The 13,886-nt window shown below is 44.2% G+C and overlaps 1 long non-coding RNA gene across 1 annotated transcript; it reads right to left on the reverse strand.

The window, feature by feature from the left end:
* Positions 1 to 1,100: 1,100 nt before the first annotated feature.
* On the reverse strand, positions 1,101 to 8,784 carry LOC118538239 (uncharacterized). Its single transcript, XR_004918518.2, has 3 exons — positions 8,652 to 8,784; positions 4,171 to 4,281; positions 1,101 to 1,526 (listed from the first exon to the last, which is right to left on the reverse strand). It is a non-coding gene; the product is annotated as an uncharacterized LOC118538239 (long non-coding RNA).
* Between the last annotated feature and the right edge of the window lie 5,102 nt (positions 8,785 to 13,886).

Raw genomic sequence — 13,886 nt, forward strand, 5'->3', positions numbered from 1 at the left:
AACTTTCGTTCCCTTTACCGCTGTGGGTTTGAGGTGGGCTTACGGAAATCTTTCAGTGAATTCTGCTTATGTGAAATGTTAGTAAACCTGGTTTTAATTCCATAAGGCTATTTCCTCCAGTGTTCGCAAGTTACACATGTTGGAAATAATTAGAAAAAGAGACAATGGGGTTAGAAAGAGGGAAGAAAAGGAAGTGAAAGAGAAAAAAACAAACAACAAAGCCGAGAGCGCTGGGCAGAGGTCTTGCAATGGGGCTTGGAGAGAGAGACAGGTCTGAGACCCCTGCCTGCCCCTCGGGAGGGAGTGGCACGGGCACCGCAAGGGCTGAGCGCAGGTCCTCGGGGAGGCTGCCTCTGTCCCCATGGCCTCGCTGGCCATCAGAGCTGCCTGGCCCCCAAAGCACCGGCTCAACCAGGAACCCTATGGAAAAGCCAGGCCCAAGAGAAACAAAGCAAAGGAAATACGTCTCTCAATGTGTGTATTATCTGCAAAGAAGCAAAGTAAATGTATAAACATCTGGTTGCAACTGTCAGAAAAGGAGATTCACAGAAGATTCTTCCAGCAAAGCATGTTCATTGGTCTTAAACGTCAAAGAACCCAGCACACTGAGATGTGCAGAATGCCGTGTAGGGTCTCTCATTTTCCTCCTTTCCCTGTGTCTCCAGTTCCTCCACTGTGAATGTCTCAGCCCGAGTCTTTCAGAAACCCCATTTCTGTGTCAGGGATGTATTTCTGTACTTCAGTGGGGTACTTGTATAACAAGAGAAAAGCCTGTCACTAGAAAGGTAATGTAAAGGGAGGCAATATATCCAACTTGTGTATATGAATACTGTCAGTTTTACTTTGCATGCATTTATTTGTTTACAGAAAATTGTGCAGAGTACAAACCCTATAAAAAGGCAGGCCTATTGTCAAGAACCTTCGAGTGCCCAAAGGAAGACAAAGGGAAACCCATAATATGCTCATTACTGCTTACACTTTTAACTCCAGCTAATCATATCCTCATGTTCATTGCATGTACACATTAAAGAAAATGTCAGTAATTAGTGGAAAATTTAACATAATGAATCCATGTAAAAACAAGGTTTTAATTACAGCATTTACACAGGTTACAAATTCCAACTTGCTTTTGTATAAGGGACAATCAGATCCATACTTTATTTTTTTAAAGCTATTTTAGGGAAGAAAAAAACGAGCCTTTGATATTTGAGTCATGATCATACACTTGGGTTCCAGCATGGTGTTCTGGCATTTTTCAAGCAGATTTCATTCCTGGTTGGGGAGAAAGGGTCATTCTTACAGTTCATTGTGTGTAACCATCATCATGGAAAAATATGCATTTGAATTCATACCAGAGTACTTCTTTCTGTGTGATCCCAGTCCCCAAAGATCTCTTCTCAGGCTGGTCCAGGATAAGCCAGAGTAGACTTTGGCATTCCATTTCCACAACTGCTGATGTTCACAATGCTTCAAAGATCAAATTCTAGGTCATCAGTTGATGGGTGATGGAGCTTATGTCAGAGAACCTAAGAGAACAAAACCCCCAGGATAGACCAAGAAGCAACACAGACTAACCTGGTCCACTGGACCAAGAGATGCCAAGTAGGTTCTAAAAAATGCCAATTTGGCTCTGAAAACAAGATGCCAAAATCTTTATTAAAATAGGAAAATATGTAAGCGTTGGTGATATTGAACATGCAGAGCGACTCCAGAGCCCTCAGTCAGTCCTTACATCAGAGATTTGCACACCAAATGATCACCCTGGGCTTCCACAGAGAAGTGGGCATTACACAGCCCAGGGAATGGACCCCACTTGGACCACACTCCTTCACGGCCAATCGTTAGGGAGCTCAGTTCATCTGGCCCACTTAAGTGAATTTCAGGATTAACTTGTCAACTTTTAACTACACCTACCTTACCAGTAGGTTAAGCAGCTTTAAAAGTTTCCTGCAAAGAAATAGCAAATTAAACATAACATAATAATGTAAGCTGAAGTAAGTGGGACAATACAGAGCTTTACTTCTACAATTAGTCCTACTTGCTCTTAACTGCCCCATAATGGCTTAAATAATGACAAGAAGCCAGACCAAAAAAATCTAAGCTATCAGGAAAGCACCTTGAAATACAGGTTGTATCTACAGTCTTCAACATTGACCCTCGTCGTACGGGCATATTCTAACTTGAGGCTTAAAGGTGATGATTGTACTTGAAAAACGTGTACAATCTAATTACTCAGGCTTAAGTACACTTAGGCATCTACTTCCAAAATTTAACTAAACTTAATGACAACATTTAAAAGTCTCTTTTGAAAGATACTAACAATAAAAGACAAAAATCTGCCTCCTATTGTTTGAAACCTTTGTTACTTATAACCAAAAAGCTTATTTTTCCTATTATTTTGATACAAAGAGCATAAATAATATATGGGAGGGGCTCTTGGTGGCTCAGTCGGTCAAGCATCTGCCTTCGGCTCAGGTCATGATCCTGGGGTCCTGAGATTGAGCTCTGCATCGGGCTCCCTGCTCAGCGGGGAGTCTACTTCTCCCTCTGCCCCTCCTCCTGCTTATACTCTCTCTGTCTCTTTTAAATAAATAAATAAAATCTTTAAAGAAAAGAAAAATAAATAATATATGGGAAAATACAACGACCCCAATAAATAAAACGAGACAATATACTAACAAACTGAAATAGATTTCTTTGTATTCTCCTACTGTTACATGACCTATATTAAATATTACTGAACATGTAAAGAAATTAGTATTAAAACAGATTACACAATGTACGAGGTGTGCTACAAGTTGGTTGAAAATTGTGATGTGTCCTTCAGGTCTCCGCTTGTGGAAATTTCTAGATTCCCTTTCAGTAATGGATCAATACAGGAATAATTGTTTTAGACACTACTAAAGAGAAACATGTAATGAACAATAATTGAATGTTTTTTAATAAAAAATAATGTGTATGGGGACATAGAGAGTGACCATGAAAACCAACTGTTTATTGGTTTTCTCTTGACAAATTAAACAATGTTGTAAACTTAAAAATGAACGTCGTGTTTCTCTGTTACAAAACGATGAGCGTACAAAATTTGCTGAGTTGTTTTGTAATGACACATGGCTACAGTAGATCATCACATAACACACACTCACACATACACAGCACATTCACTGCTGATCTCAACCTTTGAGTATAGAGGTTTTTCTGACAGCAAGTAAGAAAGTAACTATAACTCAAAAGAACATATGCTATGAAGGGAGCGTTGTGTAAAACATTTTGGAAATGTTCCTCTTATCTGATGTCTTGGTCTAAAAATGATGTCAGTTTATCAGCTTCAAAAGACTTATATCTGCTTTGGGAAACCGACATGATTGAAATGTTTACAATTGTCTGAATAAAGTTCTTAATAAGGCAAAATCCCCATATTTCCAATTAACTATTTGAAATTTCTACTTAGATGTCTAAAAGGCATCTTAAATGTAATATGCTTAAGACCAGATTTCTAATCATCTCCTGCAACCTTGTTCCACTTTACCTTCCCATCCTAGTTAGTGAAGGTCATATTGTTTAGACTACTCAAGTCAAAACACTTGCGTACAACCTTAAATGATTTCACCCTCCCTCCTCCCCCATACCAAATGCATCCCACACCAAATGTATCAAAAAATCCTCTTAGCCCCACCCTCAAAACATACTCAGAGTTGGACCCCTTGTCACCATATTACGATGGCAAGGCCCCCACGCCTCCTACTCTGCTCCTTTAGCTCCTGATTGGCCCTGGTTCCCCATTGTCCTTATGTTTATTCTCCTCACAACAGGCAAGGCATTCCTATAAGAACGTGAATCGTGTCTTCCCCACTCCTCTGCTCAAGGTCCTCCAAAGACTCCCCATCCATACGCTAAGGTCTCTGCTCAGCCCCCTTCTTCAGGGCACCCCACCCCTTGCCTCTGTGCCCCCACCCCACTCAGATATTCTGTACCCCTGCTGGTGCAAAGGCTCCTTCCCTCCCTGGATGCTCTTCCCCCAGCTCCCTCAACTGACTCAATTTGCTGACATCTAATGGAATCTTCCTTGACATCTTCCTTTAGAAGGACATCCCTGTCTCCATTTCCTGCTTTATTTTTTCCACACTTGTGACCTTCAAGTATCCCACACCTTCTAATCATTCACCTTACCTATCAGTCTTCCCGCACTAACACATACTTCCTAAGGCCAGGCCTGGTTTCTCCCCACAGTGTCCTGGCACCGAGAGCAGGTGTGGATGGAGCTGGACTGGACAGTTCCACCTGCAAGAGAGAGAAGACAGACTTGAGAGATGTGATGGCCATGTAAGCAACAGTACATGGTGTTCAATGGATGTCGGGAGGATGGAGAACATTGGTAAGGGTTCCCTGGTTTGCAGGCTGATTGGCCAGGGAGCTGGTGATGCTATCATCAGATAAGGAATGTGCTGGAGAAGCGGGTGTGGCACCAGGGAGAAGAATAGGCTTCAGGTTTATATCAATATAAACCAATTGACTGAAAGCCAACACCATTATGTTGAGCAACTAATTCACCAAACTATAGAGAACGGTGTGAAAGTTTTAGTTTTACATGTATCCATAACTCTTTCCTTCCCCTGAACCCTACAGGGCCTGTTTTCTTTCCCTCAACCAAACTATTATAGAAAGAAAAAAAAAAAGGAATGACATTTGAAGCTCAGAAATTAGATGGATAGGATCCGACAAATCAGGGCATATGGTAAGAGCAGAGAAATGTGCTCTTTCTACCTAAATTCCTTATAATATTCTAGTTTCTCGTATCATGTTCTAAGACCCTCCTACTGGGGATCTGGCTTATTACTGAGCTTGATATCTCAGTGCTATCTGCTGGTCATTAACTTCATACCCATGTCTCTGACAAATTATTCATTGTAAGCTCACAGTACTTTATTTAGATATTGGAAGGAATCTCAAAAAAATCTAATGAGATTAAAAAGTGTTTTTTGTTTGTTTTTCTTTTTGTTTTTCTTTTGCTCAGGTTTTAAAAAAACATAGCTAGACATTTGATACTTATTTTAACAGTAAAAGCTATATGTTTATAATCATCTCAAACAAATAAACTCTTTGGTGCTTGTGATGTGTCACACATTCTTTAGAAAGCATGTTCCTTACAGGCAACAGATGTCTAACCAATCAGAGAAATGCTGCTTCAGATATTCATGAAATGCATCCTGAAGTAGATGCATTTTCATTGGGACTGATGGATTTAGCCTTTTGTAAATGTTCTTCTGTTTGCTTTAACATTTGTTTTGTTCGCAAAATGTAAAGACCCTGAATTACATGCAGACACCACCAGGAACTTGGTCCAAGCAATCAGATTCTCTTCCCTCCCCCCACCCCCCGCCTTTATTGTTGTTCTAACTACATAGAAACTTCATTTTACCAGTTGCTTTTCAGAGGGGCCAATTTTGGATGGGCCTTTGACCGTCATTCCCTGGGTAATGGGACGGACTCAGGATATACCTGTTCCATTGGAGGAGACTGAGTCAAGCACACACACTCTCTCTGCAGGCTGACGACTACACAACAGGGTGAGTCCGTGGGTCCTGGGGTCCGTTCCCTCCTGAACTTGACATCCCTTACCTTTTCGATGGTACATCTGTGAGCTTCCGTCCCATACTCTTGCGAGAGCGCAGCATGTGGACACAGTGCTTGCAGCTCATCACAGGAAAGACAGATAAGAAAACCTAGTCTTTGGAAACTTTCTACCCCGTGAGAAAAGTTACCACTCCCTGGTTATAACCTGGCACACATATTCCAGATGTTGAGATGTTCAAACCCTTCCAGTCCAGCTCCCCTGCCAAGACCTCTCCAGGAACCCCCTGGCAACTCAGCAACCTCAGGAGAGACCCCTGGAGCCTGCAGACCCTGTCCTAACACTGCCATCTGTCCCGACAAGCCAGGATCTCTATCACACCAGGAAGTCAATATTTTGATTATCACATCTGCTGCTTCTTAAAGGTTCCATCACAGAAGGAGACAGACTTACTGGCCTTATCCATACACCACGATATCCCATGTATATTTAACAAATTCTATTTTATATATATATATATAATATATACATATATAATATATACATATATATATATAATATATACATATATAATATATACATATATATATCTTGCTTACATCACATAGATGTTAGATAGTTTAGAACAAGATGAAACAGATAAAGAGATAGATATAATAAATACATTTGAAATTTTGAACTTTGTTTTACAATTTATAAAGGAATATCATATAAAATGTTCTATTTGCTTCTCCCCCAAACACTATTAAGACGACATTTTTCCTTCCTGTTTTTCAGTGAGGAAAATTAGCACCAAAACGTGCAGCCACTTGCCCCATATCCTGTGGTTACAAATGGAAAAGGCCGGGACATAGACGTCTGTGCTCAGGTCTGTGTCATTACTCTACTTAGTCCAGGTCACAGTAGGAAACAAAGCAAGTGTGCGGCCTCGAGGGGCCAGCTAAGACTCTCCTGGGGTTTTCTCCAGAGGCAAAGAGCCTGCAGCCCCTTCTGAATGCACAAGCCTTGGTATCGGGGACTCACAGTTCAAAGAATAAAACAAAATCTCTTCAACAGAGTACTACCTACATAACTCAAAAGAATTTCTGGGGAAGGGGCACCTGGGTGGCTCAGTCGTTAAGCTTCCGCCTTCGGCTCAGGTCATGATCTCAGGGTCCTGGGATCGAGTCCTGCATCAGGCTCCCTGCTCAGCGGGGAGTCTGCTTCTCACTCTGCCCCTCCCCCTGCTGTGCTCTCTCTCTCTCTCTCTCAAATAAATAAGTAAAATCTTTTAAAGAATTAAAAAAAAAATTCTGGGGGAAACATGAGGTGCGTATTGAAGTCAGAGGCTGAGCAAGGTGAAATGAAAGATGAATTTGGGTGCCTGAACCTTCTTTTTGCAAATAACACTGATAAACCCAGCCAATGGCATTCTAGTGAGCGACTCCAGAGAGACTCCTGTAAATTTTAATTTTCCTGGAATCCATGAAATAGAAACATAAAAATGGGATCTTACTTCCCTTGTTCATTGTGTATCTTATCAGTTCTTAGACTGTATTTACTCAGGTATGGAAACCGTTTACAAAGCGCATGCGCGGTCTATCTTCTCTGACACTCCCCAAATCGCCTCGGGACACCTGATCAAGTATGATTTGCACTAAGCTGCAAATGAGAGCGCCCACACGCAGAGGGATCCGGTCTTATCCAATCAGTGGGCTGGGGGATGATGGAGCCTCCACTCAGAGCCACAGTTCCCACTGAATTACTACGCCTGGAATAGGCCACAGCGCTTCAAAAATGCCGTTAGGGCGCATCAAAGATTCAAACCAATCATTTACAACGCTCGGATTTGTTAGGCTCACTAATGATCACTGGCATATTGGAGGACCCAGGAAGATTGCAAGGTCCTAATCACACTGGAGGATAATCGGTGTCCTGTCATTTATATGTTGAATGTCTTTTAACAGAGGCTAGCTTTATAAAAATAAATATTTTTCGAATAGATTTGAGCCTGAGTAGGCTAAAGAGATAAATCAGTCATTTCTAGATCCTTCGGATAATTAGGAGGGGGCAGGAAGCGAATAATTGTACTTTCCGATAAAAAGTAAGCTCAGTTAGTCATACCAATACTGCTGAAAACATCGAGAAATTCTGGATAACACAGGAAAATATATATATTGGTACAGCATCAGAAGCATACATGATAGTAAGGGATTACCAGACCAAAATCTAAGTGAAATCATAATCCTAACAAAGCAAGCTGAATGCTGAAACCCTTTGGCCCTTAGAGAATTTGTCAAAGCTGAGAATGTGAGCTGCACTTTTTAAGGTTTGTGGAGTAACAGAAAAAGGAGCTCAGGACCCAACCAACATGTGCCCAGCTCCCCTGCCAAAACACAACCCGGAAAGAGCTGTAACTCCAGGGTAAGGACAGACTAATGGTTGATCCCCGCACCCCACACCTCCACATGTCAACAGGAGATTTCACTGGGGCGAGCAGAGCCTGGAGGAAACACTGCTCTTGCTTAAACTCGCAACCTGAAAAACTCAAGCCATAAATTTAGTTTAAGATGATCGAGTCCACAGTGCCTGATAAAAACAAAACCCCAGCTCCTCCTATTTCTGAAAGAATTCTCGCAACACTCTTCCAGGGAATATAACCATTCAAGGTAAAAATAATCAAAGAAATTGAAAAAGGAAGCATCATTAAGAAAACTAGCAGAAACAACAGAGAAAATGATGGCTCTACAAAGACTCCAGATGTAAGAATAATCAGGAAAAGGTTCGTAAAACCACCCGTCTCATAGGGCACAGTTATAACAGGCTTGGAAATACCTCGGGAAAGAGAGCCGTTAAAAATGTCCGGGCATGTGTGAAAAAGGAAACAATGAAACTTCTAATACTGAAAGACACAATAGCCAAAATGCAAAAATCACTGGCTCTTTAACATCGCCCGGAAACAGCTAGAGTAGGGGGGTAGCGACCAGAAGGTTGGCCCAAAGAAATGACGCAGCATGCATCACAGACAAGCAAAGAGATGGAAATCAGGAAGGAACTTAGCAACTCGGAGAACGTGGCGTAAGCGTCCACACACACCTACCTGGATCCCCGGTAGGAGAGGAGAAAGAACACGGAGCAGGGGCGATCCTGTCGGGAAAATGATAAGGTCATGACTGAGGACTTCCCCTAGCAAAGACAGCAGGAAGCTCCCCAAATGTGTAGCAGGACCCAGAAAAATAAACCCATCCTTGAACATGGCATAGTGTACTGTAAGAATCGGAGACAGAGCACTTAAACACACATGCACACACGCACACGACCGTCAGTAAGACAGCTTACCTTCATGGGAGCAGAGTGATGCTGACAAATGACTTGTCAGCATCAGCTCTAGAGGACAGACGCCAGGGGAATGATACCTCCAATGTGCTAAAATAAAATAAATACCAACCTAGAATTTCCAAGGAAATGCCTTCCAAGAACAGGGTCAGATAAAGACATTTCTTGACAAACAAAACTAAGTTTGTCAAGAGTAGATCCTCATTAAAGGATGTAAGTAAGCCAGAAGAAGGTGAAGATTAAGAAAGTGGTAAATATGTAGAAATAATAGAAATAGTCTTTAAGGTGAAGAGAAAGAAGCCAAATGCCAAATACAGGTCAAGAATAGCATATGAATTGGAAGAAGGTTGAAATGGAGCTAAAATCCTCAAGGTACTAATTTTCAAGGAGATGGATAAGATTTGGGGTAAAATTTATACTTTGAAAAGCTAAATATGCATTTATTGATTTTCAGAGGAACTACCAAAAAAAAAAAAATAGCCACAAAGTGTTTAACTAGTAGAGGAAAAAAAAACTGCAATAAGAAGATAACCTCTCCAAAAAAAGCCACATTCCAGTAATGTCTATATTTATTATTTCTAAACCCATTTACTTTTGAGAACATTTGTCTTTACCCTTTGCAACAAGACTCATGAAATTTTGATTCTGATGTGTGGAATAACTTGTTTAATACATTAAATCCATCATTTGTGATTTTTTAAATCATGCAACATCCCCATCTCAATATTCAGACACCACCGTCGGGAATAACCATGCCCCGCTGCCTACGCTTGAGGTATGGGGTCCTGACTCAGTGTCCGGGGTGGAATCATAGGAGAAATTAGCCTCCACAAGGGACCCAAGTTTCACCCGCTAGCTTATCACAGAGGAGCCATCCTGGGCTGTCAGTCCACGTCACTGCCCACTGAATAGAAACATGCCTACGCCACACCACCTCACACCCAAGTGCACGTTCGGCCAACTACCTGCTGTCCTCACGGAGTCTCTGCTCTACTCCAGCTGCTGCAGTCTCTAGTACAGTCACCAAAAGGTAAAGTTAGTGCAATCATGTGACGTTTCTACAAGACTCACCCTTGGTTGGCCGATGTCAAGTGGCCACTATGCCATACTATGTCTTAGACAAGCAGTGATGGTCCCGGGCACGTTTCTAGTGTCCGTCCTCGGATGGCTCTGTCAGTGCACTCTTGTGCCAACATCAGTCCCAACACCCGTCCCTCAAGGACTCATGCCCCGGACGCCCCCTCCACACTGGTACTGAGGCTGCCTCTAAGAGGCTGTAGAGGTCTGTTTCCCTGTCTTCTCTTCCTAAATGGAGAGTTTACACAAACAGATAGACAGACTCGTAACCCACAGCGTCAATTGACATCCTCTAAGGATTCTTTCAAGGGCTCACTTGCAGGCAAACTCGGAAGCCCAGCCATTGTGCCCTCTACTCCTGAGCAGGGGGCTGATAGCGACAGATGAGCCAGTTAACCTTCGGGGTGGACATGGAACCCACCTTCACCTTTCGTTCCTGTGATTTAAAGCCTGTTCGAGGGAGAAATGCACACTTCCTCTCAGACTGAAGGCAAAAAGCAGGCTTAACACCATTCAGTGGTAGGAGCTGTGTTGATGGTCCCTTCACTGGATCAACAAACCTTTAATGGCCACAATTAAGTGCTGTGGGTAAAATAGGAAAGAGGGTGGGAGGACCACCACCCTTATAAAACATATTTTCGAGCACAGAAATCCGTTCCAAGAGTTTTTCTACAAGAAGGGAAATGACAGCCCTGCATTAGTCAGCGGGGGCCCCTGTGTGTGGACACCAGCACTTACGGCGATGGTCTGAAATCAGTGTGACCCCCCACGAGAGAAATAGCTCTGGAGGGCTGGGTTACATTCAAGACATGCACTAAATATTTTAACGTGTTTTTTTTTAGCAAGTGGATAAAAAGTCTCCCTTAAGGCATTAAGCTTCTCTTTCTAGCTCCCTAGAAATTTCCCCCTCAGAAGAGGAAAGAAGCATCTGAGCTTTGGGTGAGAACCACCCCCTTCAAAGTGGGTAAGGACACCGCTCACAGCAGGAACCCTGCTCTGGAGGGGAAGGAGGGCGCTTATTTCTTTTACCTCAGGAAAGAAAAGGTGCAGAGCTGCCTATGGGATGGAGCCTGGGGGACTGTGAAGGCTCAGGAAGTAGCTTCTCTGCCGTCCCATGCTGACAGCTGCCGGTGCTGAGCTTTGTCCTACCCCCTGCCCCTGCACACCCACAGGCTGGCTCCCCCCTCCCTCTTCCCCCTCGGGCAGCTCCCAAGGAGGGAAGGCAGTGCCCAGAGGCCCGGAGCTGGCTTCTCCTGCGCTCCGCTCACCTGCAACTCTGCAGATCTCCTGCCCCTCACCCACCACACTGACGGAAGTGGGAGATCAAGGGCATCTCAACGCCACTCTGAGATGTCACCCCACAGCCGGGCTGCAGGACTGGGGTCTTTGGCTGCTGTGGAAGCCTTGCTAGGCCAAAGACTTGGGGCCCAGTGCAGCTCGACACCAGGAAGAGGAAGCTTCCTGCTTCCTGCGCCGGGCTCCCGCCCCCTTCCCCATCCCACTCCATCCTGCTCTCGAGCTGGGAGGTGCTCTCACCCACCTCCCACCGCTGCTGCCCATGAGCCCCCGGCCCCAGGCCTTTCGGGCTGCTGCCCACCCACCCCGGGACCTCTCCAGCCTGTCTCCCCACCTGGATCCTCCCTCCTCACTCAGTCCCTCCCACCCCTGCCTCTCTTCTTGGCTGACGCTGCCTTTCAAGAATGTCCTCGGCTGGGAAATCTTCCCACAACTCTCCTCTCACACCCATTTCAGGCCCCCACATCATCCTCGGCATCCACGGGCCTCGCCCTCGCCTCCTGACAGGGAGTTCCTGAAGCCGGGGACCGCGTGGTCCGTGCTTTTCCTAGAACCTCACGCTGGTCTTGGGCCACAGAGAACTTCAGCCTCGAAAACTGAATCTATCAACAAATAAACCGGAGTCAAGAGCTTTCTACATGTTGCCTGTGGATAACTCGACTTTACCGAATCCATTTACTCATCTGTAAAGCAGAGAGTAACCAAAGAGCGACCCCCAACAACAAGAGGGCAGGATCATTTCTCCATAAAGTTGGTAGAGATGCTCTGGAGGAATCCGAGTGCTTTCAGGGGCACCGGGCCCTGGGGGTTCTAGGCTGACGGTGAGCGTGTGTGTTGCGGCAAGTGTGGGGGGTGATCTGCCCGCACACCCCTACACGCTGACCTCACCCCCGCCCCCCGCCTTGCATCGGCCGCCTCCTGGCGAGACCATCCTAGGGAAACCATCAGCAGGCCCCAGACACACTGAGCCACAGGAAGACCGGTCACAGAAGCGTTTACAGTGCGCAAAAATTAGAAACAGTCTGCGTGGGACAAAACAGACGGAAAAGCCAAGTGCTGCACACCGACCTGCTGGGGTGTTATGCAGACACAAGCCCAACTTTGTAGTCCAGGGGTACGATAGAGGGCCTTTGGTATGGGGTTCTCGTTTTCCTTGGTTTTTAAATAGTTGTACGCATACAAAAAGAAAAAAAAAAAGTCGAAAGCCTATGAATCCAGAATGTGAATAGTGGTGATCCCTGGGCAATTTTTATTATTCTACTTCCATTTTTATTTTTTAATTTTCCTTTTTATGTTTTTCTGTCTCAATACCACTGCTTGTTTAATAAGAAAAAATATAGATTTTTAAATGACCATCATAGAGGGAAAAAAAAAATAAAATACCAATTAAGCAATATTACCATGACCATGGACCTTTCTACTCACAACTGTTGTTTCTAAATATCATGAAGGAATTTAGATCCTGGTGCTATTTCTGGCCTGGGCACCACTGGGCTATATCTACTCTCCGTGGGAGGATGGGTGTGAGCTCCGTGGTATTTAGGAACCCGGAGATCATTCACTTGTAACCTCCTCACTAGCACAGGGCCACATTGCCTTGCGATAGGAATTTCAAATATGAGTATTTTTTTATTGCTTGCGTATTGGGTTTCAAAAATGCCCGAGCACCACACCACATGTAATCAAGGAGCCTCTTCCAAGATATCTTACCCTCACAGAGTCAGGAGCTAAAGGTCACATTACGAAGAGAGACCGTCTTATCTGTGGAAACAGGCTTAAAATACTGTTCACATACATTCAGAGACAAAATTCGAAACTAAGCTCGGCTCGCAGTGAAACCAGGCAGCGTGTCCACATGAGGAACCCGTCAGGTGCACTCAGGAGAGGCTTGGAGAACTCGGGTCTCAGTGGCCCCACAGCATGGCTCCCCGGCCTGGAGTAGCCAGACACCAGCTCTATGAGCCCGACATTTGCTTCCCTATTTCACTGATGAGGAAATCTAAGCCCCAGAATGAGTCCAAGGTCACATAAAGGTGGAATCAAGATTATGTCTCTCCAACTCCAAAACCGTGTGCATGCTAAGAATGGGAAAAAAAAAATAGGGCGTTCATACGAAAAATTAAATATTCTTAAGCATTATATATTACTAGCAATAATTACAGGCTTCCTTTGCTCCATAAAACCATCTTTTGTCCATACACAAAATTCGAGCCATCTGAGAAAACCTTTTGAAACCACATTAGAAATACAGGAAGATTTTTGTGGACATGCGTCGGAGTTGCTCTGTACTCCCAAGTAGGTTCCAGCGCAGGGAACCACGAGACTCTAGCCTGGGCTGTTCCGCAGAGCCCCCACTTGCTCCTGCAGGCTTTTTACTACCACCCGTCCCTGAGCCCTGGTCCAGCACACGGGGCTTCTCCTCTTCGACGGGCCTTCCTGAGCCCTGCACCTGGCAGAATGAATCATCCCTTTCTGCCCTTCGTCCCCTCTGAAGGCTCCACGTGGCCACGCCTTACCACAATATTGGATATTTATAGCACCATTTCCCAGAGGTCACTCGTGTGACATCGTTAAATATATCAAATAAATTGAAAAAATAAAGTTAAAGCCACAAAGCCTCTAAGCA

The sequence above is a fragment of the Halichoerus grypus genome, chromosome 10 (genome assembly GCF_964656455.1).
Source record: "Halichoerus grypus chromosome 10, mHalGry1.hap1.1, whole genome shotgun sequence".
Taxonomy (NCBI): domain Eukaryota; kingdom Metazoa; phylum Chordata; class Mammalia; order Carnivora; family Phocidae; genus Halichoerus; species Halichoerus grypus.